Source organism: Phragmites australis, chromosome 10 (assembly GCF_958298935.1).
Source record: "Phragmites australis chromosome 10, lpPhrAust1.1, whole genome shotgun sequence".
Classification (NCBI taxonomy): domain Eukaryota; kingdom Viridiplantae; phylum Streptophyta; class Magnoliopsida; order Poales; family Poaceae; genus Phragmites; species Phragmites australis.
In genome coordinates, this window is record NC_084930.1 from 11,054,964 (window position 1) to 11,080,291 (window position 25,328).

The window sequence follows — 25,328 nt, forward strand, 5'->3', positions numbered from 1 at the left end:
GGCAGACTAGACTTCACTGACTAGGCTAAGGAGAATGATATGGCGCTGACTTGGCATGCTATGCAAGTAACATATTGGATTAAAGAAGGGATATACTAAGGTCTAGTATCGATCACCTATGATAAATCAAAAAGGTTGAAGGTTATGCTTCTAGGTTAAGGATACTACTAGTCACTCTATGTAGCGGTGGTAGTTCGGGTTTCGTCGGAGATGGCGATCGGGCATGTGGTCACAGACATCGATGTCGGTTTCAGTGGTATTTCAGTGAAACGAGGGAAGCATGGCGTAGAACGCGGAAAGACTAACTCAGCGGTATGGTTGGTTTTGGAAGGGGTCATCCGAGGTAGCGGTAAAACAGCGATGACTGCTTCTAGGTTTGGTGGTGACCGCGAACAAATGCAGGAACGAAGACGCTAGCGTTCCCAGAGATTGGCTATGAATTTTGAGGAACCGTTTGAACAAGGATGTTCATATAACCCGGGAACACAATGCTATGGCATGGGTTTTGGTAGACCATCCACTGAGAGGAATAACGATCAGCATAGATGAGACGGGTGATGGCTGCGACATGCTGTGGTTGGCAATGGCGTCCTGGTCGTGTCGCTGCACAAACTGGGATGAGCTCTTAGGGTAACATAGAAGACTCCATGGGACACGCCGTGACGCAGTTGGTGCATCCATACGGCTTTCGGATTGACGGGGGACGCGAATGCAAATCCGGTGTGCGTGCTGAACACGTCCAGAAACCGGACAGCGGGTATGTCAACCTTGATTGCGGTAGTTTGGCTAATCTACTGGACAAACGGGTTGGTGAGGGCGTGGAGAACATCATGGGGCATGCACCGGTGAAAGGTCTTGGTGATTTGACCTCTGATCGGTCGGGAACATCGATGCCAATCAGCTACAGCGCGGCTGTCTTGCGGCTGTCCGCAACGGTGACGACCGTGGCGGCGTAGATCGGGCTTTGATCGGGGCTAGGGCTTGTCTAGGGACTTAGTATGATGCTAAAACAGTAGTAAGGGAGGAGAAGAAGAGGTCCTCACATTGCTTTGGTGGTCGAGGAAGAAGGATTCGTGGAGAAGATGACGTAGCGCATCACGGGCGGCGGCGGCGGCGACTCCGGCGAACGGCGGCGCTCCGGCGACTCACGAACAGAGCAGCAGCGACTTGAGGGCTTGGGGACGTGAAATAGAGGTAGGAGAGGGCGTGCAACTCATATATATAGGGCTAGGGACGGCTGGATGAGGTAGAGTCCAAACCGAACACGAATTGGATTCGAGTTCGAGTCAGTTACGGTTTCTTTTTTCACATCTCTGTATTGCGAGGATGATATCTCCATCGTCCGGACTCCAAATTAGACGTTTCTTGATTCTAAATTGTAGTACTCGAACAGATCTACAACTTTGGTAGTCATTTGAACTTCTGAAAACGTTATCTTGATTTCCAAAAGTACGCCACAAGATAAACTGTTTGAACTCGGACTTCTCTGCGCAGCACTGATTTCGGGGGCCATAACTCCCAGCTCCATTATCCAAAAGGTAACTTCCATAGGTTCAAATCGAAGCTCTCGACGAGACCTACAACTTTGGTATTGTCAAGATTTGCATTTGAGGCCGTTTTGAACTCCGAAACGTCATGAGAAGATGAGGCTGTCCAGGACTCCGCGAAAATTTACAGATTTCGTGGATCCTTTGTTGGGCCATCTAGAAGACTTGGCTAAGCGTTTGGACTTGAGCAAGATTGAGCCCAAAGACATTTTAGGTATATCTAGGGTTTAGAAAAGAAACTTTTGCAGAGAAATTTGAATAGGATTTGAATTTGAATTGAGTTTGGAGTGAATTTAAGAGAAACGAAAAATTGAGGTTGATCAAGAATAAGAGTAGGTAAGGAATTTGAATTTTAGATTTGGGTAGAATTTGAGAAAGAGGAAAGATTGGATTTAAACAAGGATTTGAATAAGATTTGAATTGAGCTGGAGAAGGATCAGGTATGATTAAGGATTGTATAGATGATGAATTCAAAGATTTTGAATTCCAACCATTAAGATCCTTAAATTATTCACTACTGAGTTTTGTAAAAACCTTTTCAAAATCTTTTTCACTCAAAACACCAAAGAGAAAGAAAAGGAAAAAGAACTCTAATGCATTTACCTGGCTCCTAACAAAACTCAGCATGCAATGCATAGAAAATAATAACCTATGTTGATTGATTGATTAAGAAAATAGGTTTTAAACCTATACTACTAGTGAAGCTATTCAATACTCTTGGAAAATTTTAGAAATTTGAGAAATCTGAAAATCAGGGTGTTACAAACCTACCCCCCTTAAAAGAATCTCGCCCTCGAGATTCGGGCAGATTGGAAAAAAAAACACAAGGGATCTTTATCTTCAAGTTTTCTTCTCGCTTTCCAAATTGTTTTTTCTTCTCAGTGTTAACCTCGTTGCCCTGACATACTCAGCTCAATTTGCTTTTGACAGCTTTCGCATCTGTCTTGACAAATCTTGATTGATTATCTTGAGTATGTTGGATTTTCTCAGATATTCCATTCCTGATATCTTCAACGGTTGTAGTTGTCTCTGGGGTACTTCTTCGACTCTCTGACTTGTATCATATAGGGTTGCACACTTTCCTATATCTCTCTTCTTTTCATACTATTGATAATAATCCTTAATATCATGATACATCTTAGTGCTTTCTGGTTCCTGAGAATTCCGTATCTTTAGCACTCCTGGGATCTTCTCATTTATTGATTGACCTTGGCAGACCTTCTTATCCTTGATTATTTAGTAAGACATATCCTAACTCCGAGAAAAGGGTACTTGTTCTTAGCAGTCGCTTCTGTGGTCGGAGTGCAGTTTCTGGGTACTGTTCTTCCTTTATCACACTTTATTACCACATTACCTTTGCTGACTAGCTGTGTCCAATATTTGTCTTTAGGTTCCAGAACCAAGAGATTGGCTAGAAACTCTACCCCCCTTAAAAAGGAGCGGACTTCTCTGACTTATATTTCCAGTTCTTGAGAAGTAGATAGACTTGTAGCCTTTGACATGGAATATATCACTCTTTTTTTTTGGTGCCTATTGAGCTTCTATGAGCTTGATGGGACCTCGTCGATCTTAACTAGCTTGAGTTACAACTTGAAAGTCGTGATATTCTGAATGTTGAACTGAGATCTTCATATGGGATTTGGGGTTGATCCAGTTCTGTGTGAGGTGCTTCATGGGACATCTTTTGACCCAACATGTAGGTTCTCCAGAGTGGATACACACATTCTTATCGTCATGTACAAGTATCCTTAGGGGACATTCATTGGCGTAGCGTCTTTCTTCTTCATAGCAAAAACATAACTTCCTTGTAGGGGTACTCTGCAAATTTTCTCTCGACCTGTGAAACTTCCTGGTTGACAAAACAAAGTGCTTGTTCAGGAGTAGAACGTAACCGAGAACTGTTGTTTGCTTGATGGTCTTCAAAGGATTTCTTCCTTTTCTTGATGTTGCCTTGCTTTCTATGCTCGTCTTCTGCACCTAGAGCTTCAACAATCTATAGCAGACTTTCTATATTCTGAGTCATGCCTTAAAGGATCTGAGTATGTGCCTCCAAAAATTGTTCCTTGTGGCATCTACTGGATGTTGTTGTTGGTTCCCTTACCAAGCTGATCTTTCTTTATGTTCACCATCTGATCGGGACTGAGGCAGAAGGTTTGACAAGAAAAGAAGAGACTAGAAGGAGAAAACTCAACTATACTATCAGCTATATAGATATATAAGGAATGTCGCTGTTATCAGATGCTAAAGCATCCCTCAACGCATTCCAGCACTCAAACAGAAAAGCCGAATCACATAAGGCACACAACACAAGCACACGACCTAACATCGCTCTAACGATTCCAAAGATTGGGGAAAATCCTCCTATGACTCAAAGAACTAAAATCGGAAGCAGCGCAGAGGCAGATCTTCATGTCTTCAGTGTTGTGGTAGATGATTCTTCCTTGTAGTGATGGATCTTCATCTTTATCATATAAATCTTCACGCAATGCAGGAGCACCAAGAGAGATCTTCAAGTGCATCCTCCTCAACCAGAGTAACTGGGATGGTTCAACAACTAATAGTTTGAACAGGGGAGTGTCGGAAATTCATTTTTCTCAAAGGAGTGCAATAGGTAAGTAGAGAGAGAAACTGAGAGGTCAGAAAAGCACAGGGATGAGTTTTTCAAAATAGGCTTTTAAAATATGACCTTATGGCACGACCATTCTACCTAGGCTTGCGTCCTACGGTCAGTATAGCTCTGATACCACCTCTGTCACACCCAGTTTTAACGGTCAAAACCAGATGCGACTTATGTGTGCCCAGGATGTTCAACACACATAAGGATGTCACAGGTGAAATAACAAAAGCAATACTTCTATTAAATAAACGTTAAACTCTTACAGCAATTGACATATATTGTCTTCTATGAAGATATCAGCAGCGGAACAGAAGCACTGGTGCCCAACAACACCTCAGGCAACTGACCAGGAGACACGCGCCTAGAACGTCACAATCTCTTCTTGATAGTCTTCAACATCTTCACTCACTGAGCAGCAGCATACATATCGCATGGTGTAGGGAAAATAGCAAGTGTGAGCACATAGAGTACTCAGCAAGTGGGGGAAAAATAATGATATGCAGGCTTATATCAAGGATAGTCTAACAAATGGTATTTTGCGTAAATGCAAGTTATGAAAACATATTTGGACTCAAAAGCATTAAGCAGTTATTAAATGAATGTAACCCAAACAATTCAGCATCCAGCATACAAGGCTCCCCACCTTGCACACCATAACCGTCTAGTACTCCCTATACTATAATCAAAACCACAACCATCTAGTACTCCGTGTACCAGAACCATAACCACAACCATCTAGTACTCCCTGTACCAGAACCATAACCACAACTATCTAGTACTCCCTGTACCAGAACCATAACCACAACTATCTAGTACTCCCTGTGCTAGAACCATAACCACAACCAAATCCATAACCACAACCCACTAATCATGTGAGGATCCAAGTCTCTCATATCCGTGAGCACGGCTGTTATAACAGTTTTACACTCTGCAGAGGTTGTCCAACTTTACCCACGAGTCAGTGAATTTCATGTTGCCGTGGTCACGAAACACTTAACACACGCCAGTGGTGTGCCGCCAAGAATCACTGTATGACACTTTCCACTAACCAGAGACTAATCCAGTGCATGTCTGCCCATTAGGTTTCACCGGCAGGCTTTACGCAAGCAACAGCTCCTACCCTGAAGCCCCCTTTTGTGCTGACCCAACGCACACTCGACAGACTCTAATCAGTATGTCACACCTTACCCATATCGGCCTCGTGGTTGGTACGTTACTTCTTGGGTTGTCGCTCCACGAACCGGTCCTTACTTAGGTTACTTGAGCAAACACTAAACCAACATCATAACCATGACAACCATCAAAACTAATTTGCTCAAGGCCTAAGGTTCCATGTTGCTAGACCGTTAACAAATTAACCATCAATGTTGTATATGTTCATTACTCAAGATTATGACACTTCTTAATATCCCAAAAGCATGGCTAAGCAATCTACCCATAAAAGACACATAACCATAAACCATCTAGGTTCCAAGGGATGATAAGTGAAAATCTAGGGAAAACCCTAACATAGGTGACTATCCATCATATTGACACTGCATGCAATTTTGTAAAACAAAACATTTAAAAACATAAGTTCAAAATGATCAAGGACACTTGCCTTTTTCCCAATGCTGCTCAGTGTTATCAAAATCTTGGTCTTGAAGTCCCTCGAACTGCTTCGGAACGTTATCGACTAATCGCGAGAACTACCGACAAACAACACAAAGGAAAACACTAAGAACAACATACCAAACATCAGCAAAACACTTTAAAAACACTATGGTTGGATAGGGATGATTTTAGGAACATTTAGACGCAAGAATCATCTAAATCGGAGTTAAGATGAAAAGAGTACAACTTTCGAGAGATGAATTAAACTGAAAAGGAAATGCTGATTTTTCGGAACTATCTTCCTATGGGAAAGGCTTTATCGCACAATCACTGTGTCAGACTTGACAACATCATTGCGCAAGATTCAAGAAGTTTAGGGCAGACTAGACTTCACTGACTAGGCTAAGGAGAATGATATGGCGCTGACTTGGCATGCTATGCAAGTAACATATTGGATTAAAGAAGGGATATACTAAGGTCTAGTATCGATCACCTATGATAGATCAAAAAGGTTGAAGGTTATGCTTCTAGGTTAAGGATACTACTAGTCACTCTATGTAGCGGTGGTAGTTCGGGTTTCGTTGGAGATGGCGATCGGGCATGTGGTCACAGACATCGATGTCGGCTTCAGTGGTATTTCAATGAAACGAGGGAAGCATGGCGTAGAACGCGGAAAGACTAACTCAGTGGTATGGTTGGTTTTGGAAGGGGTCATCCGAGGTAGCGGCAAAACAGCGATGACTGCTTCTAGGTTTGGTGGTGACCGCGAACAAATGCAGGAACGAAGACGCTAGCGTTCCCAGAGATTGGCTATGAATTTTGAGGAACCGTTTGAACAAGGATGTTCATATAACCCGGGAACACAATGCTATGGCATGGGTTTTGGTAGACCATCCACTGAGAGGAATAACGATCAGCATAGATGAGACGGGTGATGGCTGCGACATGCTGTGGTTGGCAATGGCGTCCTGGTCGTGTCGCTGCACAAACTGGGATGAGCTCTTAGGGTAACATAGAAGACTCCATGGGACACGCCGTGACGCAGTTGGTGCATCCATACGGCTTTCGGATTGACGGGGGACGCGAATGCAAATCCGGTGTGCGTGCTGAACACGTCCAGAAACCGGACAGCGGGTATGTCAACCTTGATTGCGGTAGTTTGGCTAATCTACTGGACAAACGGGTTGGTGAGGGCGTGGAGAACATCATGGGGCATGCACCGGTGAAAGGTCTTGGTGATTTGACCTCTGATCGGTCGGGAATATCGATGCCAATCAGCTACAGCGCGGCTGTCTTGCGGCTGTCCGCAACGGTGACGACCGTGGCGGCGTAGATCGGGCTTTGATCGGGGCTAGAGCTTATCTAGGGAGTTAGTATGATGCTAAAACAGTAGTAAGGGAGGATAAGAAGAGGTCATCACGTTGCTTTGGTGGTCGAGGAAGAAGGATTCGCGGAGAAGATGACGTAGCGCATCACGGGCGGCTGCGGCGGCGACTCCGGCGAACGGCGGCGCTCCGGCGACTCACGAACAGAGCAGCAGCGACTTCTAGGGCTTGGGGACATGAAATAGAGGTAGGAGAGGGCGTGCAACTCATATATATAGGGCTAGGGACGGCTGGATGAGGTAGAGTCCAAACCGAACACGAATTGGATTCGAGTTCGAGTCAGTTACGGTTTCCTTTTTCGCAGCTCTATATTGCGAGGATGATATCTCCGTCGTCCGGACTCCAAATTAGACGTTTCTTGATTCTAAATTGTAGTACTCGAAAATATCTACAACTTTGGTAGTCATTTGAACTTCTGAAAACGTTATCTTGATTTCCAAAAATGCGCCACAAGATAAACTGTTTGAACTCGGACTTCTCTGCGTAGCACTGATTTCGGCGGCCATAACTCCCAACTCCATTATCCAAAAGGTTACTTCCATAGGTTCAAATCGAATCTCTCGACGAGACCTACAACTTTGGTATTGTCAAGATTTGCATTTGAGGCCGTTTTGAACTCCGAAACGTAATGAGAAGATGAGGCTGTCCAGGACTCCGCGAAAATTTACAGATTTCGTGGATCCTTTGTTGGGCCATCTAGAAGACTTGGCTAAGGGTTTGGACTTGAGCAAGATTGAGCCCAAAGACATTTTAGGTATATCTAGGGTTTAGAAAAGAAACTTTTGCAGAGAAATTTGAATAGGATTTGAATTTGAATTGAGTTTGGAGTGAATTTAAGAGAAACGAAAAATTGAGGTTGATCAAGAATAAGAGTAGGTAAGGAATTTGAATTTTAGATTTTGGTAGAATTTGAGAAAGAGAAAAGATTGGATTTAAACAAGGATTTGAATAAGATTTGAATTGAGCTGGAGAAGGATCAGGTATGATTAAGGATTGTATAGATGATGAATTCAAAGATTTTGAATTCCAACCATTAAGATCCTTAAATTATTCACTACTGAGTTTTGTAAAAACCTTTTCAAAATCTTTTTCACTCAAAACACCAAAGAGAAAGAAAAGGAAAAAGAACTCTAATGCATTTACCTGGCTCCTAACAAAACTCAGCATGCAATGCATAGAAAATAATAACCTATGTTGATTGATTGATTAAGAAAATAGGTTTTAAACCTATACTACTAGTGAAGCTATTCAATACTCTTGGAAAATTTTAGAAATTTGAGAAATCTGAAAATCAGGGTGTTACAAATGAAAAGGTGTCCAATGGCTAGTTTTTGAAAGGGTCTATTTATACACCCCTTCCCCTCTCACTCCTTTTACCCTGCCATTTTTTAATCATAGCTCTCTCCAAAGCTAAAAGCCACCATTCTCTCTCAAAGAAGTTTTCCATCTTTGAGAAGGATTTGAAAAGATAGCTTGAAAGTTAGAAAGCAAAATTTGATCTTTGAGCACTAGGTGTCATCTCCAAGTTTTTGTGTTTACATTCCTTTCTCTTGGAGTTTGAGGGCTCCTAGATGGCTAGGAGTCGATCACGAGCCACCAACATGCTTATGGTGCACTATGAGAAGTTTGTGAGAAACTAAGTTGAAATGTGCATTGGTTTATATGTGATGAGTGATTAACAAGGTTGCCGATTTGGTTTGTCGAGTTTTGGATTGTTTGAGCTTGGTTTGAACATTTTGATTATTGACTAACCAGAGTTAGAGTTGGAGAAATATGTTTGCTTGTCTCATGGTGTGCAGGTGACGGATGCAACCTGGCGGTCGATGGTGGGTGATCGAGGCTAAGTGGGTGCTTGGTGCCGGGCAATTAAGGAGGTCGAACGGAGTCAAATGTGATCCTAGCTTTACACATGGAGGTCAAGCAAAGCATGAAACAGAGGATGAAGACGATGTATTGACAAAGTCAAGCTAAAGGGATGTCGGTGCAAGTGATAAGGCGGCTCGAGGGATTGGGAGCGGGAGAGACTTACTGACGGTTAGGATTGCAAGACAGGGTACACGTGTCGATATCAGAGCGTTTGCTTAAGGTGTAAGCAAGTGGTGAGTCACGCTTTAAGAAGCGTGCAAAGGATTTCATGGTTGAGTCTCAAAATCGTAGGAGGATTGAAGGAGTATGTAACACCATCACGAAGCTTGCGTCGAGGCGAAGCTAAGTCGTGAAGCCGTCGTGGATGTTCAATAGACGGAGCAAGAAATGGACCAAAATACCCTCGATGGTAGGTAGGAGTATACTATAAGAGAGGAGTATTTTGGTAATAAGCTAGAAAACTTAGGAGTCAAGTTTCCTAGGCCTATAAATAGAGGGGTAGGGCTATGAAAGAGTTCGAATCATCGAATTGAGCCCCTTGTGTCACCCTTTTGAAAGCCTAGTTCTAGGGTTTTAGATAAGAGGAAGATGAGTACTTAGCCTATGTAATAGGTGAAAGTTTTTGAGAGAAAAATCTTTGTAATATGTCTAAAATAGGGCTAACCTCTTTGAGTAATTATGTTTTTACATATTCTTGAATTCCCCTCTTTCTAGTTTCTCTCTTGGTTCCCTTATAAGTTTGTAAGTTTTCCTTTTTTGGTTGTGATTTTCTTGTTGATTTTTGTTTTTACCTTTGAGCTGTGATTTTTCAACCTTGGAAAGTTGTTTTTTTTTGTTGGTTGTTTTCTTTTTTGTTGCTAGAGACATAAACATTCGTATACTAATGTATTTGAGAGAGTCTTGAATCTCCATGTCTCTAGACCATCAACTTGGAGAGTTGCTTCTCTTGGTGATTGTCTTTTTGCTCTATTCTTCATTCAAGTTTCAAGTTTTTGTGCTCAAAGGCAAATAAAATGGTCTTAAATAGAGCCTATGGTTCATATTCCATCCGTGGAGTCATGCTGCCTTGTAAATTTCTTCCTCGCTTTGTCTTTCTAAAGTTTATGCTTCCGTTTGTGCATTTTTTAGGAGCGTTAGGTGAACAAGGAACATACCATCTATTTCGTAAGAAATTTGTAAGACATCTATTCACCTCCCTTCTAGTAACCATTATGTATCCTACAAATGATATCAGAGCCAGTTTGATCATTTGCGAACCCGAACCGACTTTGTGATCTGTAGGGGATATGGAGAGAAGTGGGAAGATTCCATTGTTCGATGGTCAAGATTTTTCGTACTGGAAGGTGAATATGAAGGCTTATCTTCTGAGCTAAGTAAGTGCAATATAGGAAATAGTTGATTCTAATTATGCAGTCCCTGCTGCTTGCACAACTCAAGTTCAAATCGAACCGTATGAGGCCAATAACAAGACCAGAAATATTTTGTTCACAAGTATGAACAACAATGAGTTTGACAGGGTCTAACACCTCCGTACTGCCCGGGAGATCTAGACTACTTTGATATCTTTCATAAAAGCACTAATCAGATTATGACCAGACACCAAAAACACATACAACCAAGAATATCAAATGTTTGTGCAAGGGCTCGGTGAATCTCTGGATACTATGTTTGCTCATTTTGATGGAATTGTGAGTAACCTTAGATCCACTGGTATTTTTCCCTACTCTGATCATGAGAGGACGATTAAGCTTCTCTATGCTCTCGATCGTAGCATATGAGAAGTGAAGATCTCGAGCATTGAAGAGTCACCAAGTTATGACACGTTAACTTGTGATGAACTCTTCAGCAACCTCAAGTCCACCGAGGTAGCCAAAGCGGCTCGGATAGGCCTCGGAAACTCCCTATTTCAGAACATGGCGTTGGTTTTCAAACCTAATGGTAACAATTAGGTTGGAACTAGTTATTCTTGTACTAACGCTTCATCGAGTGGTTTTATTTTGTTTTCCTTGGTTTCTATCACAGAGGAGCATGTGGATGCACTGGATAATGAGGACCTTACTCTCATTGTGAAGAAGTTCACCCACTTCTACATCAACAGAAGAGACTAGAGAAGATGGGACTCCCATGCTTGTTTTAAGTGTGGTTATACCACTCACTTCAAGGCGGATTGCCCCAAGCTCAAGAAGAAGGAGGACCGCGACTACAACTCCAACAAGCACAAGAAGAAGAACAAGAAGCTCTTCATCAAGAAGAACCACTTCCAGATGGCCAAGAAGACGGCCAAGTTAGCTTTTAGGGCATTCGTGGCTACTCTCAATGACATTGACATCTCTTCAAGCAAGGAGGAGAGCTCGGAGGAGAAACCGCAAGTGAAGAACAAGTATAAGGCCAAGGACTTCACTGGCCTCTGTTTCATGGCGGACGACAACAATGATAACAACCCTGAGCTTGAGCCTTCTGAGGTACTACCTTCCTATGACCAGCTTTTCATCCAAGTCGATACCTTGAATGATGCTCTCGTTAGTTAGGATATGTTACTTAAGAAAGTTGTACTTGAGTTGAAAGAGCTTAGGTCCATGTATGAGTATGTTTCTTCTGACCTTGAGTTACTTAGGTTTAGATCTAAGGCTGAGGATGAGGATTTTGAGAGTTATTTGGTTATCATGAGTGTGCTTGTCGAGCTTTAAACTATGCATGCTCAAATCACCAGTCAGCTTGAGACTGCTGAGAAGAAGCTCCTTGAGGAGGAGTCTAGACCTACCCTCCTAGGTATTTGCAAGAATCGCTCTTTGCTCTTGAAGAATGCTAATGTGAAAGACAAGCGCATAAATGAGCTAGAGTCTAGATTAGAGAGTACTGAGAGTTCTACGGATGTGCAGCCAAAGTGTCCCACCTCAGCTGGATTAGAGGGCAAGTTGAAAAGCTCATGGCTAAGAATGAGTACATCCTTTCTCTTATAGAGAAGTGCTCAAAAGGCAAGGGTAAAATGGATTTGATCTTTTCTAAGACCAAGATGTGTGCTGATAAGGTTAGGTTAGCTTTGGGTTTGGACTTTGAGAAAGTTGCTTACATTAATTTTGGCAAGACTGTTTTCACCTCACACACTACACTAGAGTCACAGAAAGCCAAGATCAATACCTCATAATCCATACCAGAAAAGAACAAGCCTACACCTCAACCTACAAAGAAGAAACTCACATCCAAGAGAGCTCCACAGCTTAAAATGAGGACACCTATGAAAGAGCTAGAGTGACCCGTAGTTGAGCTCCCGAGAGAGTTCACCATTGCACCTACTGTCACGGGAAAGGTCGCTTGGTTGGGTATTGCTTTCGCCGTATGAGAGATGAGCGGCGTGAATGGGAGTGGAGTACCCAGGACATGTACCGCCCCTCTGTTGGTGTACATGAGCCTTTTCCTTACTCCTAAGGCATTGTCCAGTGTGGATTTGATCATAATTGATATGGTTTTAGTTCATATGTAAGAGATTTTGAGTCAACTCTTTGGTGGATCACGTTTTCTTTATCGTGGTACTTACCCCCAGTGTGTTGGTGTTGAGTTGCATGCACCTACTACTCTATTCTTTTAATAAGTATGTGGCAAGCGAAGGCCTGGAGAATAAGTGGCTCATCGACTCCGGTTATTCGTGCCACATGACCGGAGATTCATCATGGTTCTGTAGTCTCACCCCAACAAAGCATCACGAGTACATCACATTCGGGATGATCGGAAAAGTGGAGTGAAGGCCAAAGGGACTGTAAAGGTAAATGAGAGTTTCACTCTAAAAATGTGGCTTTGGTTGAGCATTTGGGATACAACCTGCTTTCTGTATCTCAGTTGCTAAATGAGGACTTAGAAGTGTGCTTCAAGCGTGATACTTCTTGTGTTCTTAATTCTTCTACCACTTTGATTTGCAATATTTCTCGAGTTGGAAGAGTTTTGGAGTCGATTTTTCTGAGTTTTTTTGGTTCGTCTCTGTGTTTACTTGCTCAACCTTCTTCTGAGCTTTGTATGTGGCATAAGAGACTAGGGCACATGAGTTTTGATTTGCTTACTCGTTTGAGTGCCCTATGCTTGATCCGTAGATTGCCCAAGCTCAAGTTTGAGAAAACCTTATTTGTGCTTCTTGTCGGCATAGCAAGATGGTTACCGCTCCTCACCCACCAGTTAATCTGGTGATGACTGAATGACCGGGAGAAATTCTTCATATGGACACTGTTGGTCCTTCTCGGGTTCGTTCGGCGGGTGAAAAGTGGTATGTATTTGTTATTGTTGACGATTACTCTCGCTACTCTTGGGTTTTCTTTCTTGTAAGCAAGGATGAATTGTTCTCACACTTTCGAAGCTTAGCTTTGAGATTATTCAAAAAACTCTCAGGTGCATTGAAAGTAATTTGCAGTGAAATGGCACCGAGTTCAACAACTATCTCTTTGATGCTTTCTGCCTTGAACATGGTATTGAGCAACAATTTTCTGCCCCACGCGTTGCTCAGCAAAATAACATGGTAAAAAGAAAGAACATGACTTTAGTGGAGATGGCTAGGAAGATGCTCGATGAGTATATGACTCCTAAGAAGTTTAAGCTGAGGCCATTAGCACAATGTACTACGTCTCAAATCGAATTTTATTGTACTCAATCTTTTATTTGACTTCTTATGAGTTGCACTTTGGAAGGAAGCCAAAGGTTTCACATTTGAGAACCGCAAGCAAAGAATAAGAAGAAGGCCAAGGACTTCAATGGCATCTACTGGCGGACGACAACAACAACGACAGCGGCCCCGAGCTGGATCCTTCCGAAGTATTACCTTCCTACGACCAGCTTTCCATCCAAGTCGATACCTTGAATGATGCTCTCGTTAGCCAGGATATATTATTTAAGAAAGCTATACGTGAGTTGAAATCTTAGGCCTAAGTATGAGTCATTCTCTACTGAACTTGCATTGCTTAGGTCTAGGCCCGATGTTGAGGAGTGTGAGAGTTGCCTGATTGTTATGGTTGAACTTGCCGAGCTTCGTAATGTGCATGTTCAAGTCACCGGTTGGCTTGAGAGTGCTGAGAAGAAGCTCCCTGAGGAGGAGTTTAGGTCTACTCTCTTAGGTGTTTGTAAGAATTTTCCTTTTCTTGCAAAGGTTGTTGAACTGAAAGACAAGGTCTGAAGGAGCTAAGTCTAGATTGGAGAGTGCTGGGAGTTCTAAGGATGTGTAGCCAAATTGTTCCATCTGAACCATCTTTCAGGACAAACTCAGTTGGGTTAGAGGGCAAGTTATAAACTTTCGACTGAGAATGAGTACCTCCTTTCTTTGGTGGAGAAGTTCTTAGAGGGCAATGGGAAAATAAATTTGATCTTGTTCAAGACCAAGATATGTGCTGACAAGGTAGGTTTGGCTCTTGGGTTGGGTTTTGAGAGGATAGCTTACTGTGGGGAGAGTAAGATTGTGTTCATCATACCTACTATCCTAGAACCTAAGAAGTCCTATCAAGAAACAAATTCCTCAACACACAAAGAAGAAACCCACACCACAACCTAAGAGAGCTCCATAGCCTAAGATGAGAGAGCTTGTGAGAGAGCCCCGAGTGACCAGCAAAAGAGTTCTTGAGAGACACTACCACTGCACCTACTGCCAGAGAGAGGGTTAGTTGGTTGGGTTTTGCTTTTGCCGTAGGAGTGATAAGCGGCGTGAGTGGGAGTGGAGCACCCGGGACATGTACCGCCCCTCTGTTGGTGTGCATGAGCCTTTTTCTAGCTTCCACTCACGAGTCCCTAGCACTTTTTAGTCTTTTCCTAGAGGTGTTTTCTAGCATGGATTTTACCATGACTCATGTAATTTTGTTCCATGTGTAAGAGGCTTTTAGTCTCAGTGCTTTGGCAGACCACGTTTTCCTCATCGTGGTACTTGCCCTCAGCATACTAGAACTGTTTACCTGCACCTTCTTTTACCACTTCAGGGTGGATGACCCAGTATTGGATTCTCAAGAGGTTTTTGACTAACCCCAGTACTGAGCCATCCACCTATTATTCTTCTCATATGTATGTGGCAGGCGAAGGACTGGAGAATAAGTGGCTCATTAACTTCGGTTGTTCGTGCCACATGATCGGAGATTCATCATGGTTCTCCAGCCTCACCCCCGTAAAGCAACACGAGTACATCACATTCGAGGATGATCGGAAAGGAAGGGTGAAAGGCAAAGGTATAGTAAGGGTGAATGAGAGCTTCACTATCAAGGATGTAGCTTTGGTGGAGCATCTGGGATAGAACCTTCTCTCTGTATCTCAGTTGTTGGATGAGGACTTGAAAGTGCATTTCAAACGCGATACTTCTCGAGTTCTCAATTCTTCTGACACTTTGATTTGCAAGATTTCTCGAGCTTGGAGAGTTTTTGCAGTTGATTTTTCATAGTCTCTTGTTTCTTCTCATTGCTTGATTGCTCAACCTTCTTCTGAGCTTTGGATGTGGCATGGAAGACTAGGGCACATGAACTTTGATTTGTTTACTCGTTTGAGTGCCCTAGGCTTGATCCAAAGATTGCTTAAGCTCAAGTTTGAGAAGAATCTTATTTGTACTCCTTGTTGGTATGGTAAGATGGTTGCTTCCTCCCACCCACCAGTTAATCTGGTCATGACTAAACGACAGGGAGAGCTTCTCCATGGCACTGTTGGTCCTTCTTGGGTTCGTTCGGTGAGCGGAAAGTGGTATGTTCTTGTCATTGTTGATGACTCTGTTGCTACTCTTGGGTCTTCTTTCTTGTGAGCAAGGATGAAGTGTTCTCACACTTTCGGAGCTTAGCTTTGAGATTATTCAAGGAACTCCCTGATGCATTGAAAGCAATTCACAGTGATAATGGCATCGAGTTCAAGAACTATCTCTTTGATGCTTTCTATCTTGATCATGGAATTGAGCATGAATTTTCTGCCTCACGTGTTCCTCGGTAAATGGTGTGGTTGAGAGAAAGAATCACACTTTGGTGGAGATGGCTAGGACGATGCTCGATGAGCAAAGGACCCCTAGGAAGTTTTGGGTTGAGGCCATTAGCACAATATGTTACATCTCCAATCGGATTTTCTTGCACTCAATCTTGAATTTGACTTCTTATGAGTTGCGCTTTGGGAGAAAGCCAAACATTTCACATTTGAAAGTTTTCAGTTGTCAGTGCATCATCCTAAAGCATGGCAATCTCGACAAATTCAAGTCGCATTCTTCTGATGGAATTTTCTTAAGGTATTCTCTTCATAGTCATGCTTGCAGGGTTTACAATCTTGACACTAACACCATCATAAAATCCCGTGATGTAACTTTTGATGAATCAACCCCCTGTGCTAGTTCTGTCTTTGAGCGTGCAGGTGATCAGGAGATAAGCAAGAGTATCTTTGTAGATAGCGACCTTGCAGCTCTTGGTGACAATGAGGATGATCCACTACTTTCCTCGATCACACCTGCTACAGAGCTGGCTCCTGCTTCTTCTACTCTAGCAGAGGGTCCTACAGCCTCTACTTCCACTTCAGCTACTCTCGAGCCTGCACCGGCTGTGTTTAAGGGGAAGGTTCTCTCAAGGCGTGAGGCTCCTTAACACGTACAGCGACAACATCGTCCACACATAATGATTGACGATCTTGAGAGGGTAACTAGGTCTAAGTCCACTCACCATATTCATTTTACTAATTCTACATTCGTTGCTTCCTTTGAGTCCCATGATATTGGACATGCTTTATCTGATTCAAATTGGGTCAATGCCATGCATAAGAGCTTAAAATTTATGAGAGAAACCATGTTTGGGTCATTGTAGAGCCACCCCCTAATGTTCACACCATAGGCATAAAATGAGTTTTCAAAAACAAACAGAGAGAGGATGGGTCTGCAGTGAGAAACAAGGATAGATTAGTGGCTTAGAGTTTCACTCAAATAGAGAGTATATACTTTGGAGAGACCTTTGCACCGGTAGCTAGGTTAGAGTCATTAGAATCCTTCTTGCTTTTATGGTATCCTAGGGTTTTAAGCTATATCAAATGGATGTCAAGAGTGTGTTCCTAAATAGTTTCATACAGGAAGAGGTATATGTTAAGCAACCCCTAAGCTTTGAACACACTAAATACCCACACAGAGTATACAAGCTTCAGAAAGTTTTGTATTGACTTAAACAAGCACCTAGGGTTTGGTATGATAGGCTTAGGTCTTTCTTGTTAGAGCATGGGTATATCATGTGGTCAGTTGATAAAACTTTATCCACTCTCGGGCATCGCAAAGATTTCCTACTTGTTCAGATTTACGTGAATGATATCATTTTTGGTAGCTCTTCTCATGCACTTGTGGTTAAGTTTGCAGAAACTATGAGCATGGAGTTCGAGATGTCAATGAAGGGCGAGCTCAACTTCTTCCTTAGACCTCAAATCAAGCAATGCAAGCAGGGTATATTCGTCCACCATACGAAGTACACCAAGAAGTTGCTAAAGAAGTCCAACATGAGCGATGCGAAACCCTTGGCAACACTGACGAGTACCTCGATTGTGCTTGATCCAGACAAAGATGGTGAAGCGATGGACCAACAGGAATTCAAGAGCATGATTGGCTCCCTCCTATATCTGATAACGACAATACCGGACATCTACTTCGCCGTCATCTCTGCGTGCGCTTCCAAGCTTCACCGAGGATGTCTCACTGCCAAGCGGTGAAACATATTCTGAGGTATCTCAAGTATACTATCGAGTATGGACTCTGGTTTTCTGCTTCTTCTTCGCTTTCTTTTTGAGATTTTTTTGATGCAGATTGTGCTGAGTGTATAATTGACAGGAAGAGTACTTCTGGTACGTGTCATTTCTTGGGTACTTTTCTTGTGTGCAAGGCTTCTCGTAAGCAGTCTAGCATTACGCAGTCTACTGCTGAAGCTGAATATATAGCTACCGCTAGCTGTCGCTTATAGATTTTGTGGATAGTTGCTACCTTGAGGGACTTTGTATTAGATTTCAGGAGTGTGCCACTTTTGTATGACAACACCAGTATCATAAGCTTAGCCAATAATCTAGTCTAGCACTCTAGAACCAAACACATAAATGTGAGATTCCAGTTTCTGAGAGACCACAATGAGAAGAGGGATATAAACTTGAAATACATTGATACACCACACCAGCTAGCCGACATCTTCACCAAGCCTCTAAATGCTACTAGATTTGCCTATTTGAGATGATAGCTTGGTGTGCACATCACTATGGCATTGTGTGAGGGGGAGTTATCTTTGTATATACTCTATCTTACTTTATTGCATTTGCATTGTATCACATCATGTAAGATAATTATAATAGTTAAGCTTTAACTTGTATGTCTTTAGTATTTTTGATTGCTAGACTTGAATTTGGACTAAGTTGAGTAGTTATGAGAAGCAAGCTTTTAATCTTAGTCTCTTCTTAATGCTTTGACATAAAACATTTTAAGCAATCTAGCTTTCCTTAAGATGAAATTTGGTAATTTTATGAATCATGTAGACTATGATATGCTACATTCTTGATCACCATATTCGTAATTTCTTTGGCTTAGTCAATGCCTGTGTAAAGGCTAGTTTGATGAATATCTTGCTCTAGGCTTCTTGAATCAAGTCAATGGATTGGAGAATATTACACTATGTTTTCTGTCTTTATCAAATATTTACCTTATAATAGAACCTTGGGAGAACATGTATTCCTTGTCGCAAAGACACTACTTGAATTAATCTTGTAAAACTTTGATAATTTATGAAAAAAATGAATAACCTTGAAAAATCAAGTTTTTTTGGCCAAAATGTGATCCAATACGGTTGTCTTGAAGACTCAAGTTGTTTGCCATACCCAGTCACATGACTTACTTGGATAAGAGGCAACTTGAGGATAAAAATGAAAGAAATGTGCTTAATTTCTTAATTTATTTTAAATAACTTGATCTAACTAAGTCTTGGTTTCATATGTTAGCGTTTGCAAAGCCTACTATCATGAATGCTTGTTTGCCTAGTTTGAGATTGAAGTTGTCTAGTTCTTAATGCTTGTATTATCTCAGCACGAGTGAATGCTTATGTGGTGGTCGCTTTCAATATGATTCGGATATGTGAAATTAAATGCGCCAACTAATTCTTCGGGTTTAGCTTGTACAGCTTCATGTTGTTGTGTCAGTATTCCTTTTTGAGTCTTTGTACATTTGTGAGATCTATCTTCTACTTTCCATAACCCTTTGACATCTCTAGCTTTTGTAAATGTTTTTGTGGTATACTTGTGAAAGCTCATTAGGATTGTATATTCATGCATTGTATAATGTTTTGTCCTTGATATTTTCATTGCCAAATGGGGAGAAATTAATGAAAAATGGGATGAATGAAAAATTTTCACCAAATCAAAGAAAAATCTTGCATAAATAAAAAATATGAATTCATCAAGGGGGAGGATTTAATTTTGTATTTTTGAGTTGTTATTCTTCTTTTGAGGTTTTTGGATTGTCTTTGCCTCTCTTAGGCATTATGCAACCTTTCTTATGACAAGTGACATGTTTTTTTCTATTTCAGTTTTTGGTCACTTGGATGAACCTATCTTCTTCGAACCAAAATCTTTGTGCTTTGATGTGTTGTCAATGCACTCATCAAGGGGGAGATGGAAAAACCAAGTTGAAATGTGTCTTGGTTTATATGTGATGAGTGATTGATAAGGTTGTTAATTTGATTTGTCAAGTTTTAGATTGCTTGAGCTTAGTTTGAGCATTTTGATTATGGACTAATTGGAGTTGGAGTTAGAGAAATATGTTTGCTAATTTTATGGTGTGCAGGTGACGGATGCAAGTTGGCAGTCGACGATAAGTGATCGGGGCTAAGCGGGTGCTTGGTGCCAGATGATCAAGGAGGCCAGGCGGAGTCAAGGGTGATCCTAGCTGTACAGGTGGATGTTAAGCAAAACATGAAATGAAGGATGAACACAGCGTGTTGACAAAGTCAAGCAGCCTCCTCCATGTTCTCTCTCTTCCCAACTATTGCCGTGAAGTCACAACGGGTGACTGATTTCACCGCCGGCCAGTGATGTGACCACAAATGGGTTCCTTGTTCTGCTCCACTTTTGTTTCTTTTTTTTTTTATCCTCCATGAATTCCATCTCCATCTGTGCATGATTTGATTCAGACGCTCGTCGAGCTCGCTGCCACCGACTTTGAAGGTTGAGGCAATGGCAGGCGGCTCTAACAATCGACATTAGAGGATCGGCTTCAGTGGTCTCATGGTGACTTCCCTCGCCCTCCTGCTTTGGTTGTGCATTGGGTGTGGCGTTGTAGATGTTACCGTCAGCGCGGGTGAGTCTGCGCTCCCATCCATGAACTTCCTCCATGTTACAGAGAATACAACACATGGGAGACCTTGTTACCCTCCACGCTTCCTGAACTCCTCCTTGTTAACATAAATTCTACATTACATCATGTTCTTCTACTCGCCACTATGTCCTACACGTCCAGTTTTCCAGCATCTGCATGTCCGGATCTCCAGCGCATGCGTTGGCTGCTTACCTAGTCATTGAGCATTCTTAGTTCATGGTGTTGTAGTTTGTTAGGAGTTTGTTCTCAGCACAAAGTGCTCATGTGATCGGCTATAAATTACCTTGAACGATAGAAATACAAGAGTGAGTGCAATTGCAATCCTCTTTCATGGTGTTAGAGCGCATCCAATCTGCCATTGAAAGCTTGCTTGCACCTACTGCTTCTGTTGCCATGACCACCTCTGCTACTTCTTCTTTCCCTCCCTCCTCCCCAGAGCACGTCGGCACTGGTCACACAACGCCCACTGCTCCCCAGTTAGCCTCCTCCACAATCCAAATGGTGAATATCCAATCTCTTGTTCCTATTACCCTTGATCTCGTCAAGTCCAACTACACTCAGTGGTTTCTCTTTTTCGACACCATCTTCAAGAAATTTGCGCTCGGTGCCCATATCAACACCACGCCTACTCATGCTTCTGCCAACTCCGAATGGACAATGGTTGATTCAGCCATTGCCAATTGACTTTACACCACTATTTCCAAGGAGATTTTTTATCTTATCATGAAGCCTGCGAGCACCGCCTTTGATGTTTGGCGTGCGATTGAGGGACTCTTCCTCGACAATCATCTAACTTGCGCTATTTACATTGAAACTGAGTTCCACAATTTGTACCAAGGTGACCTCACGGTCATGCAATATTGCTCCCGGCTTAAAACTCTTGTTGATGCCCTTCACAATGTTGGCTAGCTAGTTCATGAGGAGAATCAAGCCCTGAATCTCCTACACAGCATCAACCCCAAGTTTTGTCATGTGATTCTGGTTATCATTGTGAAAGATCCCCTGTCGTGTTTACTCTCTATGCACTCCTTTCTCTTGTTAGAAGAGCTCCAAGACGAACAATCTAACGAGCAGATTGCTACCCAAGTTCTATTTGCCAGACGTAGCACAAAAGAGTCCACCAATTCTCCAGGCAAGGGCTTTGGCATCAACAAGCAGAAGCCAAAGAAGAAAGTGGGCCCCAAGACATCCCATTCCAGCAACACCACAGGAGCTACCTCTAGTGATACACCTTGGCATCCACCACCCCATCCTCGCCATGGATGCCTAGCTTCAACCCATGTATTGGCATGGTCCATACTTGGCCTATGCCATGGCGTCCTCTGAGTGCAGGTGTATTTGGTCCATGCCCCAGTGCACCAATTGCACATCAAGCGATGACGGCCTCGGCTCCTCCTTCATCAGCTCCTTCCCACACGTCACCTGTTTGGGACCAGTCTACGCTCCTTCACGCCTTGCACGGTGTCAGCATACCCACCATTAGCTCTTCATCAGATTGGTTCCTGGGCACTGGAGCTTCAACTCAACTCATTTCAAATCTGGGTATTCTTCAATCTCTTTGTCCTTCATATCATTGTTGGCAATGGTAACTCTCTTCCTGTGACCCACTCAGGTTCATCTCTCATTTCTACTTCTTCAAAGCATTTGTACTTGCATAATGTCTTATTCTCTCTGCATATCGTTAAGAATTTAATCTTTGTCCATGCACTCACCTAGGACAATCCCGTTATTGTTGAGTTTGACTCTTCTGGTTTCTCCATCAAGGTTCCTCAAACATAGAGGGTGATCTTGCGATGTAACAAAAATGGGGAGATGTATCCTCTCTCGTCCACACCTTCGATCAGCCTCTACGCCGCAGCTCTCTCCATCGACCTCTGGCATTCAAATATTATGGGATCCAGGCTAGGCTATTCTCAGGAACATAATGTGATCTTTTGATTTTTCTTGTAATAAATCATCACCACATACTTGTCATGCATGCCAATTGAGTAAGCATGTATGTTTGCCTTTTTCCCTTTCTACCAACAAGAGTCATTTTCCTTTTCAGCTTGTTCGTGCTGACATCTGACTTTGCCAGTTCTCAGTAATTCTGATTATAAATACTACTTGGACATTTTGGATGACTTCTCTCATTTTGTCTAGAAATTTTCTTTACACAATAAGTCTGAAGTTCTCTCAGCTTTTATGAATTTCCACGTTTATGTCTGCACCCAGTTCAAACTACCCATCATGTCCCTCCAAACTGATAATGGCCGAGAGGTTGATAACCACACATTACTCTCTCATCTCTCCTCTTATTGCATTGTGACTTTGTCATGCCCATATACTTCCCAACAAAATAGCAAAGCCAAACGAATCCTTCACACCCTTATTGATTGTGTTCGTGCTTTATTGTTCCATGCTTACATGTCTCCTACTTTCTTGGGTTGAAGCTCTTGTCACTGTGAACTGTTTGTTAAATCATCGTCCATGCTCAGCTACTGGTAATTCTACACTACATGAGTTCTTCTTGGTTACCCTCCATCTTGTGACCATCTACGCGTGTTTGGTTGTCTTTGTTACCACAAACATGGCTTTAGTTTCTCCCCATAAATTGTCTTCACGATCCGCCGCCATGTTTAGTTTCTCCCCATAAATTGTCTTCACGATCCGCCGCCTGCATCTTCTTAGGGTATACCTTGAATCATCAAGGGTATCAGTCTTATAATCCAGTCACAAAACATGTCGTCACATCCCATCATGTGCACTTTAACGAGACTGTGTTCCCCTTTTAGCAGCACTCCCCATTGTCGCAACCTTCTTCTCCATTACCGGCTTCACCACCTATTGGTGATCCCTTCCCATTGCTAGCTCAGGATCAATGTCCATGATCTATTGTCCTTATTTTGTCCCCTCCACAATCCCCTTGTGTTCCATCGCTTTCGTGGACACCAACACTAACGCCAACGCTAATTGAATTACAACTGTTTCCAGCAACAGGGTTATTCCTCTGCTTGGCGTTCCTTTTCTCTGAGTTCTCCATCTGGTTCCACCACGATCGAATCGTCACCCCACATTTAGCTCCCACGCAGGTCCTGTTCATCACACGATTACTCGTGGGCATGCTAGCATTCACAAACCAAATCCTAAATTCACAAATGTTGCTACAAATTATGTTAATGTCTCCCCAATTCCTTCCTCGATACGTTTAGCACTTCGTGACCCAAACTGTCACTTCCCAAAATTGTAATCACGTAATTAAGCATAATCATGCTTCATAAGTATTATGTTTAATTTTGTGTAATTTTTGTTTCTGAATGCTAGAGCATTTTGTTTAGAGTCAATCGATCAAGAGAAAGTAATTCGGAAGAGAAAAGAATAGAATTCGCAGTTAAAACAGGGTTCTTTCTCTAGCATGTGGGCCCCACATGGGTGGCCAACCACTCCCTCTCTTCCTTGGGCACCAGCCCCACCTGCTCCCTCTCTCTCCCTCACTCTCCCATGCTCTCTCCAACTAGCCAAGGCAAGGGAGCAGCTACCCTCTCCCTCCCCTCAAGGTCTCTCTCTCTCTCTCTCTCTCTCTCTCTCTCTTCCTCGAATCCGCCTTCTAAAAGCCAAATCGAGGTATGCATGTGGTACTCACGCGTTCCTTAGCTCTTAAGCTTCCCATCCATCCAATTCATTTAAGTTTTCCTATAAGATTCGAGCTGTTCTTGATGTTTCTTAGTGTTCTTGGTTGAAGCACAAGAAGCCGTGGATTTCTTCCTCTTCCCGAGTGATTCCTCCGTTTCCTTCACCACCCAATGGTCACCAACCTCCACAAGCACCGTGGGTAAGTCCCTTAGGCTTCCCTCGGCAAGAATGCGTGAATTGGTTACTTGATTTTAGATTTGGAGCTACGGTTGAAAATGCCTCAAGTTCTTGAGCTCAGGAGCGATTTGGAGGATTTGGGTGGGATTTGAATTAGGAATCGTGTTGCTAGGTTGGTCTAGGATGTATGAACTATCTCAAACATATTTCCCTTTTGATTGGAGAAACTCGCAAATCAAGTCGGCCAAGTTCTCCCTGTGGAAATTGCTCTCTGGAGCAACCCGGATAATCCGGATTTCACCTGGAGGTTCCGGGTAGCACAAAAAAAACCCATTGAATTGTGTTTAAAAACCATGATGTTTTAGAGTGCAATTTGTGTTTAGAACCCTTTGTATAATGCTTATCCATGTTTAGGTGGGATAGATTTGGTCTGCGAGTTGAATCGATCGAGGAAAACACATTAGAGCTCAACTCGTTTGGAACCCAAAGGTTCCAGGTTAAATCGAGAGATTTTAACAGAGAACCCTCGCTCAGAGCCTCACCTCGACATTCCAGCCTAACCTGGAATATCCAAACTCAGTTCGGAACTTTCGAGTTAATTGAAAAATAACTAACCGAGAACCCATGTCCGGAGTACAACCCGAAGGTTCTGGAACCTAGATGTTCCGAGTTTAACTTGGAGTCTCCGGCCTCCAATTAAGTTTTCAAAGTCATTTAGATCGCAAAGTTTGCTATTTTTTTTTGCATGTCTTGCGTCTAGTGGTTCAGGACATCTCTCTTTCAAGGAGGCAGCGGGGATTCGACTTCCCCTGGGGGTAGGGAGTATTATAAAAAGAGGTTAATCATGGATTATCAAAAACCCTAGAATAAATTCTTCCTGGGTCGATGCCCGAGCGGTTAATGGGGACGGACTGTAAATTCGTTGACGATATGTCTACGCTGGTTCAAATCCAGCTCGGCCCAAAAATCTAGGGCTTCGTGAATATGAACTAAATCAATTTTTTTTTCTTCCATAAAAAAAATATCTGATCCATAGAAATAGAGGATAAAGAGAAAAGGGAAATTTTATTTTCTAATCCATATCTCTCTTATTCTTTTCTTACAAAGAAAAGAGTTTTTCTTATTGAAAGGCGGATTATCATTTTTTTTTAACGATAAAAAATCGCGACATACTAGTTATGCCACTCTCACTATACCCACATATCCTATGTGGGTATGTAGTATATGATTCG

General features: G+C 42.4%; 1 non-coding gene across 1 annotated transcript; it reads left to right on the plus strand.

Annotated features, from left to right (window-relative positions):
• The first annotated feature begins 24,975 nt into the window (after positions 1–24,975).
• On the plus strand, positions 24,976–25,059 carry TRNAY-GUA (transfer RNA tyrosine (anticodon GUA)). Its single transcript has one exon. It is a non-coding gene; the product is annotated as a tRNA-Tyr (tRNA).
• The last annotated feature ends 269 nt before the right edge of the window (positions 25,060–25,328 follow it).